Source organism: Neolamprologus multifasciatus, chromosome 5, assembly GCF_963576455.1.
Source record: "Neolamprologus multifasciatus chromosome 5, fNeoMul1.2, whole genome shotgun sequence".
NCBI lineage: Eukaryota > Metazoa > Chordata > Actinopteri > Cichliformes > Cichlidae > Neolamprologus > Neolamprologus multifasciatus.
The window spans coordinates 19,509,079-19,526,680 of NC_140443.1; positions in this window are offsets into that span (position 1 = coordinate 19,509,079).

Sequence of the window (17,602 nt, forward strand, 5' to 3'; positions counted from 1 at the left end):
GATCATCTTTCTTGGAAATTATTTTTCAGATCAATAAAATGACAATAATAGTGTAACAAATCAGTTCAAATGTGATTAAATTATCCTTTTTTCTTCAAGAGTAGTTTTACCTTTAGGATTTGAGTGAGTTGGGGAAGGAAGGGTTATACAAAATGGTCCGAGGATTTAAAATATTTTTCTCTTGAATGTTGGCATACAAATGTCTTCAACAAACTTAATTTTGAAACTATATTACTAATCACAGATTTCTGTCAGAAAGCACAACATATATATTGAGTATTTTTATAGTTTATATGAATAAAATATTTACTTCAGGTTGACAAAGCCATGAAGTGCTTGCTGTGTAGGATAATGACTATGGTAAATATATCATTGCATTAATTATATTATGTGGAATTAGTTTGATGTGAACAATTTTGTCTCTCTGTGTGCAACAAAGTTCATTCTGAAGGCTGGCTTAAGACTAGTTCTTAAAGAGAGATTCGATTAAACAAGCGATGAAGTAACCGGTTACGTTTTAGCTACAAACTCATGTAACGGGCTGTTTGGACTCAGGATTACGGTGATGTGCTATTAATAACTCTGTATTAAAGTTCCACCTAAAACCAGAACTCAGACAAACAACAACAAGATAAAAACACTTTAACAAGTGCAAAGGTTAGGATTGAACCTAATCATCAAGAAAAAATAAATATTTTTATTTGATCTATATTTATTTATAACAACACGTTACAAGTGTAATATTACTATTATATTACTATTTCACTGCTAACTGGATTGCTAATTAATGTGTTACACAAATTCACAGCAGTGATTAAAAAGTAAAGAAAAAAACATAACCGATTTTTGATGATGAAATGTGATTTGTATTTATATATTAGACTTAATAACATATGGTACAGCAAGCCAGAACAGTTCACTCAGTCACGGCCTTTACTGAATACATAAGACTGAATGACCATTGGAAGTGGCCTGAATTAAGTTATCCGCAGCTGCTGGGGTTGCAAGGTGAGGTTAATCCTCAAGATTATCAAGAGAACATGCCAAGAGGTGTCCGATGTTTAACCCTTTAAGAGGCTTATTTTCAATCAAGTCAAGACACAGATTACAACTGTTTGGGTCGTGTGTTCCAGAGCACTGATGAAAAGATTTTTTTTCTTTTTTTTATTCATATGATAGACTTCTCTTTCATTTTGAAACAAAATCTTACCTAAATGGTAAAAAAAAGAAGCCCACCCCACTATCAGAGGCCTTACTGTTGTCGGTTAACATTTACTTGAATTCTTGGAAATTGTCTCATCCAGGAAAACTTTACTTTCCATACCTTTATGAGAATGTTAAAACTGTTTTCAGATCACTGAAAGCACTTTGATATTGAAATGTTGTTTTTCCAAATTACTTCCCCAAAATATTTTTGACAGATTTGAACACATCCAGAACATCTCCTGGGTAAAACGATCTGCTCATAAAGACCGTGTTGTTGTTGACAGCTATCAGGAAAGCTATTATACTAATCTTACTTATGTAACTAGAGAGCACTTTGTGCAATTGTGTGTTACCGTGTCACTACTCCTCACTCCATGTTCCTTCAGTGCCCTTGTTTGACTTTTCTGACTTTTCTGTTTTTACCTTGATGCTATTGTTACCCTGCTAATAAATTATGCACACAGTAAAATTAACAGCTGTTATTTATCTTGCATGTAATATTGTATTTATGCATGGTATAATATGACTTTGGTGGGTAGATCTGTGTTTAACAAAACAATGTACAATATATAATATATATTATAAATTCTGTGAAATAAATTTGGAAATATTCAGCGTTGGGGAGTAACGGAATACATGTACCGCCGTTATGTATTTAAAATACAAAATATGAGTAACTGTATTCCGTTACAGTTACCGTTTAAAAAAGTGGTATTTAGAATACAGTTACTTTGTTGAAATAAATGGATTACACGGCGGTACTTCCCTGTTTCATATTGTCGCGGGTCAGGACTGTTTGGGTTTTGTTTGACAACTATGTTCTGTTGTTCCAGGCGGCAGCGTTTCGGTTGCCATGGTTACAGGGTGACGCTCTCTCTCTCTGCGTGTTTCCTGGGTGAGAGAGGCCTTTTGTTGTTGTTGTGCTAAGCTAATAGGCAGAATGCTACAGGTATAGCTCTAAAGAATGTAGCATCATAGGCAGTGTAGTCCGTGCTGCAGGGAGAATGGACTGTCATACACGTTATGTGTCTGTGAGCGAGGGAGGGAGAAAAAGGAAAAGTACGAGCTGTCATCGAGCAAAAATGGGAGCTGGAAGCATGTAAATATAATAACCACTGCAGCCAAGAAGAGTGTCTGACGAGCCCAGTTGTAAGTATGCTATTAAGACTCGACTGTACACCGTGTTCGTGTTTTTGGAGCAGCCTTTCAACGCCTCTCTCTGTGTCTTGCAAGCAAAGTTGACCCAGACAACAAAGTAAAGCTAGTTTTCAGCTACGAGCTGACACGGAACCCAACGTATTAGCCAGAGGTCCCTTTACTATGGTTCGGAGCCGCGGACCTTCAGTAACAGTAATAAATCACAGCAATAGTACATTCATGTAGTTGTAAACAGCATGATAATATATTAAGTAATCCAAAGTATTCAGAATACGTTACTCTCATTGAGTAACATAACGGAATACGTTACAGAATACATTTTGGGGCATGTATTCTGTATTCTGTAATGGAATACATTTTAAAAGTAACCTTCCCAACACTGGAAATATTTACTTTTAGTTGAGGACAGTAAATACAGATACTCACACTGCTTTCAGTTAACCATTTACTGTATGTTCATTTTCAGAGGCACAACGGTAATTTGATAATCTAACTTAATTTCAAAGATAATATTTGTAATATTTGATTTTAATACTTTGATGTCAGTTGCTGTGTTTCCTCTCTTGAGATCCTTTGCCAGATCTTTACTGCAGCCACGTTTAGTTGCTGCTTGTTATCTGAGATAACAAGCAGCTGAGATCAGGTGACTTACTTTGCTAATAAAGAACATCCCATTTTTTTGTCTTAAGAAACTCACTATCCAAGTGCTGTCTGGTCTGTTTAACATTATTTGGCTAAATCTAAACAGAGTATAGGCCTGTACACTTCAGCCTCTCAAGTCACATCATCAACAAACACTAATAGCTTGGTTCCACTGGTAGCCGTACATGCCTGTGTGATAACATGGTCTCCATCATGTTCATCAGATATTTGGCATGCTTTAGATAGCTGATTCTCTCTTTCTCCTTAATTTTCTCTTCCCATCTTTCTGGTGCCAGTCAATCATGGTATCATATCTCCAAACAGAATTGTGGACTTGAGGATTATTTTAAATGTTTTTTTTGTTTGTTTGTTATTTTTACAGAGTCTAACCTCGCCTTTTTGTTCTTGAGTGTATTCAGTGTTTGCAGCCGTCTGTTTTTCCCATTCATGAAGGTGTCTCAACCATTACTTTCTTAATGATTATCCCAGTTCAACATTTACACAAAGTACACAGTTGGTGTTTATATGCATTACCTAAAGTAATGCATATAAACACCAACTGCCCTAACAAGCATGTAGCCTCAGGTATACCTTTAGGTCCAGGCTGGACAGTAAATGAACAGACTTCAGAAGAGCCCAGACAGTAATCCAAGAGGTCAACAAAGCAGAAATACTTCAGGGTCTTTTCAACTACAGATGAATCAAGTTCAAGCCATTCTAAACTAAACTAAACTAAACTAAACTAAACTAAACTAAACTAAACTAAACTAAACTAAACTAAACTAAGTCTGTTTTGAAAAAAACAACAACAAAAAAACAAGCCTGCATTTTGGCAACATGTTCAGATATCAGGCAACATAGATCCCATAGCATGACAATAGAGGTCAAAGGGCATGGACCAAATCCATCCCCCCTCACAATATTATTATGACTACACCTTGACTACTTTTTACTGCTTGGAAGTTTTTTTTTTGCTGAACGTTTTCTGGGGTGGGACCAGAGGGTCCATGAGGACCAATGGAGGCTGGAAGTAAAAGCAATCGTGCTGGAGTTCAGGAGGAAAAGTGTCAGGGATCAGAGAATGATCAAGGAAATAGATTGCTTTCCCCTAGAATCACGTTTTTTTCTGATACACGATAAACCAGAGTTGCTTAGACAAACCTCAATTGATCATATTTTATTTCATGCTGCTGCTGTACACTTGGTGTTCGCTCGCTCGCTCTGTGGTATAGTATCGCTTCCTGTTCCTGCTCAAACACAGTGGTGTTTCTGAGTAGCTTATTTGCTTAGCAGTTTAATTAACAACTTTTAAATACATTATTTTTTCACAGTATAATCTTCACGTGCTTCATCCGAAGCACACTTTCTGTGTACTCACTACCTAATTTATAGTATTCACTCACTGTCTCTGTACTGTTTCGCTAGCTTAGCTCGTAGCCGACCCGTTAGCACCATGGCTACTTCACCTGTCCCTTCTGCACTTTCTTGCTCATTGTGTCAGATGTTTAGTTACTCCTCGGCCTCCTTTAGCAGTAATGATATCTGTAACAAATGTAGCATATTTGCAGCTCTGGAGGCCAGGATTACTGAATTGGAGACTCGGCTTTGCACCCTGCTCTCACCCTTAGCTAGCCAGGCCCCTGTAGCTGGTGCAGCCGAAGATAGCGTAGGCCCCGCTAGCTGTTCCCCGGCAGACCCCAAGCAGCTGGGGAAAGGCTGGGTAACGGTGAGAAGGAAGCGTAGTCCTAAACAGAAGCCCCAGGTACACCACCAACCCGTTCATGTGTCTAACCGTTTTTCCCCACTCGGTGACACACCCGCCGGGGGTCAAACTCTGGTAATTGGTGACTCTGTTCTCAGACATGTGAAGCTAGAGACACCGGCAACCATAGTCAATTGTCTTCCAGGGGCCAGAGCAGGCGACATTGAAGGAAATTTAAAACTGCTGGCTAAGGGTAAACGTAAATTCAATAAAATCATAATTCACGTCGGCAGTAATGACACCCGGTTACGCCAATCGGAGGTCACTAAAATCAATATTGAATCGGTGTGTAACTTTGCCAAAACAATGTCGGACTCTGTAGTTTTCTCTGGTCCCCTCCCCAATCAGACCAGGAGTGACATGTTTAGCCGCATGTTCTCCTTAAATGTAGAGGTTCTTTTGATTTGGAAGGAAAAGTAAGCGCAGACAGAGTCCCAGGGAGTGTCCAAGAAGTGATTTATTAAACACACACGTATTACAGAGTGTGGGAGCCAGCCTCTCCGCTCATCCCCAAAACAGAAAGCTTTATAGTCTTTATGACGTCAGAACAATTCCTGGACATGATCTTATCAGAACAACAACAACCCTTCCCGGACTCGAAACCAGATGTTTTCTATATATGGGCATGAAACAGAACAACTGTGTAAGACGAGTGTTCTGTTGTGTAAGATTGTTGGACCAGGCCACCAAAAGTTGAGTGTCCTCAATTGACTTCTTACACCCACCACTGTACTGGTGCTATGTATGATGAAGCATTGCATCTAGAATGTGGTAAATGATACATGATAATAAGGATGATAACCGAATAATGATAATGATAGGTGATAGACTAATGAAGTAATGATGAAATAATGATTGTGCATGTGAATGATAACATAGTGACAGAAAAATAACATTCCTTTACGTGACAACTCCTCCTCTTGGGCTCGCTTGCGAGACCAACTTACACCAGGATTTGTCTCACTCATCCTTCCAGCTTACAATCTCCTTCAAGGGCATCATAGACTCCGGTGCCGCTGAACCCTTCGAGCCAGAGCTCAGGGCTCTCTCCAGCATCTTTACCAAAACTCGCCGGACCAGAGGGATGAGACAACATCCGATCACTAATATAGCAAGAAAAACAACAAAAGAAAACATGGCAGACATAACAACACTCTTCCATTGCCCAAAGACAGACGTGAACCAGTCTCCCAGTCCAGTGTTCACACCTGATTGGTCATGCATAGTTTTAGATAACATTTTCAGACTCTCAAGCGCTCTAGTAACCGTACCGTTCCTGCCGGGGATTGTCCTCTGACACCAGCTTGGATCAATTCTTCCTAACGTATATCTCACACTGTCTGTAGAGAACTCAAAACATGTATAATTATCCTTTTTAGGTGTGAATGAACCTGGCTGTGTACGTTTATCAATTGGCGGATATAACCCTGACAAAGTGGTGCAGTTACCTGTGTTCACTGCCTCTCTAGTTAATCTCAGCATACAATCATAACCCCACTCATCCTCTGGATACAGAGGAGCGGGTTCAGTGAACAGACGAGGCCTAGCTGTAGCACAAGCAACACAATCAACCACTTCCTGCTCTTTAGCATTTTGAGCCACCCAATCTAACCAAAGATTCCTATCACCAAAACCTGTGGCACGCTCTATTAACTCCTGAGGTTTTAATCTAGTGTAATCTGTGGCAACAAACCATTTCTCTTCTGAGTCCTGGTAAGTAACTGTCTCTAAGGGATCCATTTGCTCTGTGAGATTCATTACAGTGTCATTCCCTACCGGTTTAGATCTCGGATTGAATAAATTCACCCGAATTATCCCTGTTGGATCTGTCCCTGCTTTATCTACCCCTATCACTAAATAGAACGCCCCTCCGTCATAGTTTGCCTCCGGAAGTCTACTCCAGGGTCCTAGGGAGAGAGTGACAGGGTTATGTGTAACAGAATAATCTTTCTGAATGGCTATCCCTTCAAGGGCCTGTGGAACTGTTGGCTGCCATCCTACTCCTGTCCAAGCAACCACATCCTGCCAAGAACACCACTGATCCGTTATATAACTGTAAATGTCTCCTTCCTGTGATGGGCCCCACACAGACTTAGGGTAGCATACCATAGGGTGATAACAAATCCACACATCATATGATCTCCAGCTGCTACCGTCTCCTGGGCATCTAATTACCTCACACAAATCGAATGTGAATGCTGTCGTAGACCCATTAACATACCCAAACTCGACTCCCCCACTGGCTTTGAGACACCCATCGTTCCCACCTGAGCCAACCTCGCGCTTGAATTTTCTCGACGGCTCGATCGGTTTGGACTTTGGAGCGGATAGACCTCTGCGTCTGGGCAATTCATCTGTCTGCCAATGAACAAACAAACACGTTACAACACTTATCAACCCCAACATTCCCATTAATTTCCAATTTTCCCACAGTTTCATGATCACTGTCCCCAGGCTCTTTTACTTTTACTTTAAACTTCGTAATAAGAGTATAAAATTCTGAGTATAAAATTCTGAGTATAAAAATATGCGATTAACGTACAAAACTATTACGACTCCTTTAAACTATCAATTACTTTAGACTAGAGCCCTAGCCTATCATGAGCCTGGAATGAATTGATGCTCGGCGCGTGACGCTCCTCTTCTTTCTTCGTCTCCCCAGGTAGACTGCTGGGGAGAACCGCTGCACAGGGGGAGAGGATTATTCTGCCTCTATGTTCCCCCCCGTGTTACTTTGGGTGGAGCTTATCTCGAGTAAGCTCTCGTCCGCCACTGCGCATTGAGACCAATGGAACCAGGTCTCACCCTTTCCCTTCAACCGAACCGCACTGGTGGTACGAGCAGTCACCTCGAATGGCCCCGTCCACCTCGGATCTCTCCACTTTCGCTTAATGACCTTCAGCCACACTGCTTTGGCGTCGGGGACGGACCTGTCCACCGCATTCACTCCTACTCCAACCTGTTGTGTGAAACTAGACACAAGAGCTTTTAATTCTTTCCAACATTCAGCATGTTTTCTATTACTTTTTATACTTTCTTCCGCCGGGACTGTTGTCCAAGGACCTGGAAACTGTCGTCCTGTCAACAGCTCATATGGTGTGAAACCTGTGGATTGATTAACACAACATCTTATTATCATCAATGCAATTGGCAGGGCTGCAACCCAATTTAGCCCCGTCTGAGCAGAAATTTTAGCAATTTTATTTTTCAGGTTTAGATTCATTCTTTCCACTTTCCCCTGGGACTGAGGATGATACACCGTCCCAAATCGGTGCTGCAACCCCAGCTTCTGTTCTACTTCTGCCAAATCTTTATTTTTAAAATGAGTTCCATTATCTGAACGAATCCGTTTAGGAAACCCATGGCGGGGAATGTAATGATTAATTAAACACTTAATCACACTTTTTGCATCCTCCCTCTTTGTTGGCCACGCTTCGGGCCACCCCGTCAGAGCATCCACACTCACCAGCAAATACCGGACTCCTCCTGGTCCCACATCAATCATGTCAGTGAAATCAATGACAATCTCTTCCCCTGGTCTTTCTGGAATGGGGAACTTACCTGCCTCTGGTTTAATCACTGGCTTTGGATTGTGCCTCCCACAGATCAGGCACGTCCTAGCTTTTTCCTTAATCATATCCCTCAAAAAGGGATGCCACCAATGGCACAGATGTCTCTCCATCTGGGCCACACCCACATGGCCAAGCCCATGTGCTTCTGCAATCTTCTGTTCCGCTAGGTTGGCGGTCAACACCGGTCGTCCGTCAGGTCCTCGCCAGAGACCTCCTTCTTCCCATGCTCCTCGATTCTTCCAGACCCCCTTCTCTTCCGGGGCTGCCTCCTCTTGGGCCTTCCTGGCCTCCTCCAACATGTTGACTCCTACTTCTTCCTCCACACTTATTTGCACGATCTGCCGTAGTGCTTTATAGCCTGCTGCCTCTTTCGCAGCTCGATCGGCTTCCTGATTTCCTCTGGCCACCATGCCAGTCCCCGAGGAGTGACCTTTACACTTTATGATACTCACCTCCTCTGGGTCTCCCAACGCCTGCTCGAGTTCCTCCATCTCCTTTTTGTGGCAGATGGGTGCATTGTCTGCTGTCCTGAATCCTGCTCTCCGCCATTGGGCTAGCTCCACATGCACTGCTCCAAAGGCATAAGCTGAATCCGTGTAAATGTTGACTCGCCTTCCTTTCGCGAGTCTCAGGGCTCTGCTTAGAGCAATTACTTCTGCTCTCTGGGCCGATTGCTGCCCTTCAAGTCTCCCAGCCTCCTTTACCTCAAATTCAGTCCCCTTTCTGCAAACTACAGCGTAGCCTGCTTTCAATCCTTCGTCATCTCTGTAGCAACATCCATCCGTGAACCAATCTTCAGCTCCCGTCAAAGGTTCTGCTTTCAAGTCTTCTCTTATTTTTTCGTCCACTTCAGCTCTCTTAGCGCAGTCGTGCGGATCACCCGAACCCATCAAATCTGCCATATTGATTCCTTCATGTGTGAATGTCAGATTAGGAGCGTCTAAGACTTTACTCACTCTCTGTTGTGTCAATGGTGTCATGGTGAAGGCTTGTGAGTTAACATATGCCACCACACTGTGGGTGGTCAACACCTTCAATGGATGATCCCTCACTATGTGTGCTGTTTTTTGTATAATCTTTGACACCCCAAGGGCATGCTGCGTGCATACCGGGTGTCTTGTCTCCAAATGATTCAGGCGGATGCTGACGTACATGAGTACATCTCTCCTTCCCCCCTTTTTCTGAAACAAAACCCCATTCACTATCCCATCAGTTTCTGAAACATCTAGATAGAAGGGTTCGTCATAATTAGGGATGGCCAGATCAGCAGATCTCGAGAGATCTTGTTTCAATGCAATAAATGCCAACTCCGTGGCCGATGTCCATGGCAGTTCAGCCTTAAGGTTACGGACACCTACCGTTTTTACCAAATCCCTCAAAGGGGCTGTTTTGCCTGCATAGTTTGGTATGTACTGACGGCTGTATCCCGTTAAACCTAAAAAGGAGAGCAACTCCTTGACTGTGCGTGGTTTTGGATGTGTCAGAATCTGATCTCGGTGGGTGTTTAGCAAACCCACTGACTGGTGCGCGATTACACGGCCAAGAAATGTCACCTCTGGTCGGACCAACTGCAACTTATCTTTACTCACTTTGAACCCGCACTCAGCGAGTCTCTCCAGTACGGTAAGCGAGGCCTCCGTACACGCCGAAGCAGACGGAGCCGCGATGAGCAAGTCATCCACGTACTGAACCAGTGTACACCCCTCTGGGAGTTGACACTGTGAAAGAACTTCTTTCAGCACTTGGTTGAAAATGCCCGGGGAGAGGGCAAACCCTTGTGGCAACCGTGTGTATCTATACTGTTGCCCCCTGTATGTGAATGAAAAAATGTCCCTAAGAGACTCATGCAAGGGGAGACAGAAAAATGCGTTGGCTAGGTCAATACACGTAAACCACTTTTGTTCTGGTGTTAATGCCGTCAAAGCTGTGTATGGGTTTGGAACAGGCACAGTATCAGTACGTAGGATGGCATTTATGGCTCTTAAGTCATGTGCCATCCTGTACTTTCCTGTCCCATGCTTCTCTACTGGCAAAATGGGTGTGTTCCAGTATGATTGTGAGGGCTCAAGGACTCCTACTTTCAATAGGCCTTCTATTGTCTCTGCAATTCCCTCCTCTGCTTCTCTTTTCTGTCTGTACTGCGGTTTCCAAATTGGTACCTCGGACTTTAGCTGGAACAAGACCGGCGAGCAAGTTGCCAGGCCCACATCCGTAGACCCAGCTGACCACAAAGTATCAGGAAGAGTCGCAAGTGCGGCTACTGCGTCAGCATGATCTACTCTTTCACTACCATGAATTCTTAAAATTTGCTTATGCTCCAATACCACTGCGTCATCTGACAGACTAGTGATGCGATAAATTTTGCATTTTGGCGAATACCAGACATCTGGAATCTGAGTGGGCTGCCAACAAGGTTCGTCGAGAGCTCTCCTGACCATTGTTCCCAGCTCCCTGGCCTGATGACCCTCATGGACCGCCAATGTGATATGAGGCACTGAATCAGGCCCCATTTTGAACCAAGGCCGTTGTTCTTCGGTTAATTTTACTCCTGCAGCGACGCCTTCAGGACCAACATAGATGTTCTGAGAACGTATGTTCCAAGTCTGACTCTCAAGTTCAGTCTGGAACTGGTCTCTATAAATTTCGTCCTCGTTCTTATCATAATAGAGGGTGACGTGGTATGGGTCTCGCGGAGGAGAATAGACAGCTGAGGCCATAATCCAAGGTTTCCACAGCTGATACAGTCTCAAAATGCCTTCATCCACCAACCGACCCCAGTATATATCCGCTGTAGATTGTTCACAGTCTTGCAGCAAATACTGGTTCTTTGAAAAAGTCCCCAGGCAAAAGAACTCTTTTCCTCCTGGAAGTGTCACTGTTAATCCATCAGCTGAACACATGATAGTGGCCCCCAGTTTAATGAGCAAATCCCTGCCCATCAAGTTCACAGGCACATGGGGAGACACCACATAGCTGTGCTTCAATGTCTGTTTTCCCAGCACCGTCAGGGCTGGATTAGTTGTCGGCAGAGTCATTGGAACCCCAGAGAAACCCACAACACTGACCATGTGATTGGAAAGTGTGGCACTGCTTGGTTTCTGTCTCAGCGTTGAGTAAGTCGCTCCAGTGTCCACCAGGAAGGTCAGTTCAGTCCCTTCCACGGTCATCGGCAACAGAGGGTCTGCCATCCCCATGCTGCCGGGTCTCTGTGGGTCCCGTCAGTACAGCTCCTCCTCCCTGCCCCAGTTGGCCAGGGGATACTGAGCCACTGGCGCCATGCCAGGGTTGGGAGCTTGAAGTCCCCTTGTCTGGAATGTCCTGCCTCGCGGCGCTCTCTGTACCTGGGGTGGTGGTTGGTAACTTATTTCTGGTAGCCATGGCGTAGGACAGTTACGAGCCCAGTGTCCTCGTCCTCCACACCTTCTACACAGATCAAGGTCCAGCATAGGTCCCCCCAGACCACGACCCCTTAGTCCGCCTCCTCTTTGAGATCCACCACGCCCCCTCAACGACCTATTAGCCCCCCAATTCCCCGCGGGTCTTCCTTGCCTTGGTCCATTGGCGGGCCATCGGTCATCAGGATACACGACTGGGTCCAAATCTGGCCAATCAGGCCCCGGCTCGCCCTGAGGCTTTGCCACCAGCATTTTCTTAGCACCTTCTTTACTTTCTTTTTTCTTCTCATTCAATTTTTCTCTTGCCTCAGCCAATTTTAATTTTACCAACTGCCCTTGCGCCTCCTCCAAGTCCTGTTTCTTTTTGGTCACCTCGTCTTTTTCAAGCTCTAGCCGATGTATTACATGCCTTTCCCATTTTACCGAATTTGCCACCGCAAAATCTGGATTCTTCTGTAAGTCTGCTCTCACTCGTTCTGGCAAACCAGCTAACACAGCGCATCGGAACCACGCCCGATATTCTCCTTCCTGTCCTGGATGTTCTCCTGTCTGCGCAATCCACTGTTCCTTTGCATGCTCTATAAACTCTCTAGGAGCTTGTTCTGGGCTCCACAATATTCTAGGCATTGTGCCTGAATTAGGGGTCGGGTACTTCTCACGCACTGCGTCAGAGAGAGCATTTCGCACCCTTGCATAGGGGACATCATTTGGTTGACATGTGGTTTCTGCTATCTCTTCCACATCTGCCAGGCCTCCACCCCTGAAGGCCCTTCCTCCCATGGCACGAAAATCTCCCAGGGCAAGTTCTTCTCCTTCAGTAAGACTCCCCAGTTTCCTCAGCCACGCAGCTCCTCCCTCTGTAATAGGGGGCAGTTGCTTCATCAGAGCCTCCAAATCTCTGATGTTATAAGGCTGGTATACTGGCTCGCCCCTTAAACCCTGCATTAGAGGCATTGAGAGCGACTCCTCCTCAGTTTGCAATCCGACACTCTGCTTCCGGTTCTTCTCAAAGATCGACTGTCTTCTGTTTTTCAGGCCCTGCAAGGCCTTTTCAGACCGGAGGATTCTCCTCCCTGAGGCACCCTGAACGTTTGGGCCAAACCCTTCAATTCTCAGGTTCGCCACTTCTCGGGATTTCTGAGTCTTACCAATTGACGCTGCGAGGTCCTTTTTCAATGCTTCAATCGTTTGTGCTATTAGGTGTGGTGCTGGCACGCCTTCCGCCTCCAAGTCTCTCAAGGTCTCTTCTAACCTTACCACAGCTTCTCGGTTAGTAGATATTTTCCCTACTACTTGTCCCTGCCACTGGCCTTCTTCCAGGTCGCCAACCCCTGGCTCCTGACAGGCTTTTTGGCTCGCCTTCAATAGCCTCTGCCGCGGCGACACAGGCATATCTTCATCTGAAGTCCAGTCCTCCTGGGATGTATTTCCCTGCCTAGGCTGCTCCGATGTCACCTGATCTGCGCTTGTGGAAGCCACAGGTTGATCTTCTTCAGCTCCTTCTGAGCTGGGGTGAGAGGGAGGGAGGAAAGTCACACCTGATATGTTTATGCCCCCATCTGATGCTCCAGCAGCTGACTCGAACTGAGTCCCCTTCGATGTAGCTGCCGGCGACAGGGGTTGCGACACTCCTGTATTGACCCCCTTGGTGTCGCGTAGAGGCGTCGATGGTGCATGATCCTCCTGAAAATCCACAACTCCCCCTTTAACGGTTCCTGTTCTCCCTTCCGGTCCCCAAAGAGTGCCACCCTCCAGGGTCAGCACTGGACAGATGTAGGGAGGGGGCGGTGCACCGGGGAGTCCCTTCAGGCTGGGATATAACCTCCCCTCAGCCTGGGCTTCCTCTGCCAGTCCTGGCGTAGGGTCATTGACCTCGTCTTTCATCCAGGGGGAGACACCTCGGCAGACAATCACATACTTACAGTACTTACTCTGTTTCTCCATCATCTGTTTCTTTTCTGCCTTGAGTTTTCTCCCCTTAAAACCCCCCTCAAGTTCCTCCTCGAGATCTTTGATTATCTTTTCACATTTCTCAGCTCCTAGCTGGAAAACCGAATGCAAAGGTATTTTGTCCTCCATCGTTATCTGTTGATCCTCACATAATTTCTTCACCTCCTTCTCCATGTCTTTACATTGGCGAGCAACCTCCTTGGAAGCTCCTTCATAGGTGATCTTGAGGGCCTTCTTGAGTTGGGCTATCTGGTCCTTGAGTGGCTTATAGTTCTTCTCCCCACTAGGGGTCGCCTTCCCGATTTCAGTCATTTTGTTTTCAGCCATTTTGTTGTTGAGCTCACTTACCTTCACCAAAATGGCCGCTAATTAGCTCCACCTCCAAACCTTGCCCTCACCAAAATGGCCACTGCTAAGCCCCTCCTTTGGAAGTAGGCTCGGCGTATTTCCCTTCTCAGGCTCAAACGCACCCAACCGGCTTACTGCCCCTTTTCTCTGGGCCGCACCTACACGCACACACTCACACACACACACAATCTCTTCTTTCACTCAAAGTTACAGCACCCTCCTTCACAGGACACCAAAACCTCTAAAATCCACTACTTCAATTTAACCACAAGAAACCAACAAAGATTCACACTCACACACCTTCAACAAAGTTTCAACATAAAATAATTCACTTAATCACAACACAGGCACTCCTCCCCCAAACGGGAGAAATCCCCTCCAATCAACCAGCTCACAACATATAAAACATCAACAAAGACAAACCACACACCTGTACACTCCTGGAACAAGACCGAAAAACATCCAGCAATCACACAGTTTATTGCTTTTATTTAGTCAATCACACCACAAGAAACAGGACAAAACAACCATATTCACCTTCCTACAGCTCGTAATATGAAACACTTGGGGAGACTGAGATTACTTTTCTGCACCCCACAAACAACGTCACCTAGATAGAGAAATAAAACTAAAGAAGAAATTGAAGGAATTAAACAAGCAAAACAAGACCGAGTTGCACAGTTAAACAAATAGATAAAAACACTTTTTCCTTTATTTCTCAATGGGCACATGCGCTGCCCCCCCCTTTTGTCTCTTTCTCCTCACACACACACACACACTGCAGGGTTCACCAAGCCCCCTCCTTTGCAGCTGCTTGAGACAGAGAGGCAGAGACGCTTTTCTCTTTTTTCTCCAGCACACACAACAGCAAGCCTATACCTGCAAGCTTTTAAACAATATGAGCGCTTCTCCACCGGTATTTACACACTATTTACATACACGGGCCCGTATAGATGCCAGTATTCCTAAGTTTTTGACTAATTTGAAAGCTCTAAGCCCAGGCTTCACCTTGGTCCACAGAACCAGCCTTGATGATCAATAACCCCGCGTCGGGAACGCCCTCACCGGCCACGGTCAGATTCCTAAGCCCTAATTAATTTAAAACCGCTCCCCGCAAGTTAACAGGTCGCTCCACGTCCTGCGTCAAGGGATCAACCTCACGCGTTCAGCTTTACTTAAAGCTCACTGTCACCCACGTTAATAGTCACGGCCGGGTCTCACCCTTCAGCCAAACAGCACAGTAAAAGGCAATCCTTGATTACCTGGCCTTTAACGGGTGTCCGAAGTCCCGCGGGAGGCCACCCGAGCTACCTGGACGCCACCAGGGGTAACTGTGCACAAATCCACAAATTACCTGTCGCTGCTAAACGCTGGACACTGCGCTCTACGGAGTCTCACCCCGGTCTAGGTTAATTTATACACTGTTTAAAAGCATCCCTGGGGACTCTCAGCCCCTCAGTTTTTATTTACCTGACGCCCGAAACCGCGTTTCTACCACCCAATTAGTCCCAATTCCCCTAATCTTAAAGAGTGCTTGGCATCTAACTCCACACTCTCTCTTGAGGCACACAACCCAAGCCTCTTAACTTTAACACCACAAAAAACCTCACAAAAAACACAGAGAACCCCCTAAAATAAACAACAATAACTTTTGAGAGAATTTTATCAAACTTCTACCACTAATTATCCTAATTAAATAAAATCACTACGGACAGAACCCAGCAGAAGGCCCCCCTGAGTGAACATTCAATTTAGTTTTAACTTCCCATTTAGTACCTTTGGATAAAAATTATTCAACAGGTGGTACTGACCTTTTATACCGCGGTTTTTGTCACTCAGTCGGTCACTCCCCTGGTTTCCACCGTCTTTTGGCACCCCCCAGGAGCTCCGCTCCCTCGCAGCGTGTCTTCTTTCCCCCCAAACCGGGTTTTCGGCACCAAAATGTAGAGGTTCTTTTGATTTGGAAGGAAAAGTAAGCGCAGACAGAGTCCCAGGGAGTGTCCAAGAAGTGATTTATTAAACACACACGTATTACAGAGTGTGGGAGCCAGCCTCTCCGCTCATCCCCAAAACAGAAAGCTTTATAGTCTTTATGACGTCAGAACAATTCCTGGACATGATCTTATCAGAACAACAACAACCCTTCCCGGACTCGAAACCAGATGTTTTCTATATATGGGCATGAAACAGAACAACTGTGTAAGACGAGTGTTCTGTTGTGTAAGATTGTTGGACCAGGCCACCAAAAGTTGAGTGTCCTCAATTGACTTCTTACACCCACCACTGTACTGGTGCTATGTATGATGAAGCATTGCATCTAGAATGTGGTAAATGATACATGATAATAAGGATGATAACCGAATAATGATAATGATAGGTGATAGACTAATGAAGTAATGATGAAATAATGATTGTGCATGTGAATGATAACATAGTGACAGAAAAATAACATTCCTTTACGTGACAACTCCTCCTCTTGGGCTCGCTTGCGAGACCAACTTACACCAGGATTTGTCTCACTCATCCTTCCAGCTTACAATCTCCTTCAAGGGCATCATAGACTCCGGTGCCGCTGAACCCTTCGAGCCAGAGCTCAGGGCTCTCTCCAGCATCTTTACCAAAACTCGCCGGACCAGAGGGATGAGACAACATCCGATCACTAATATAGCAAGAAAAACAACAAAAGAAAACATGGCAGACATAACAACACTCTTCCATTGCCCAAAGACAGACGTGAACCAGTCTCCCAGTCCAGTGTTCACACCTGATTGGTCATGCATAGTTTTAGATAACATTTTCAGACTCTCAAGCGCTCTAGTAACCGTACCGTCCGGGGCCGTATTGTTGGGAATGAAAGTACAGCACATGTCCCCAAACATGGCACACACACCACCCTTCTCAGCCAACAGCATGTCAAGGGCCATGCGATTTTGGATTCCCATTAACGACGTCGGTCCCAATTGTTCCGCAAGGCCTTCTACCGCATCCCTGGTGAGATTAGAGAGTCTCAACACATTATAATGAACATAGTTAATGCGATCAACATTTTTATTTGGAGTTATCCATAGAAACACACTTTCAAAACCGGCCGCTATCTGATTAACTAACTTATACTCATCTGGAACTCCCCTGGGAACTCCTATTGAGTCAATCCAGGTTGGTGAGTCCCATCTTGGGTCATATTTATGCACACCCCTAACACTTCTCCTACGTCTGGCTGTCAACACACCAGTGTCTAGCTGTGGAACTGTCTCTATCCTATTTCCTATCAGCATCAAAGGTGCTCCTATCTGAGTGGTGTCCCAGAAACGATGTGGGCTTCATAGATAATTGGCAAACCTTCTGGAGGAAACCTGGTCTTGTTAGGAGAGATGGCATCCATCCCACTTTGGATGGAGCAGCTCTCATTTCTAGAAATATCGACAAATTTATTAAACCCCTCAAAACATGACTATCCAGAGTTGGGACCAGGAAGCAGAGTTGCAGTCTTACACGCCTCTCTGCAGCTTCTCTCCTCCTGCTACCCCCCCAAAAACCCATCTCCATAGAGACTGTGTCTGCTTCCAAAA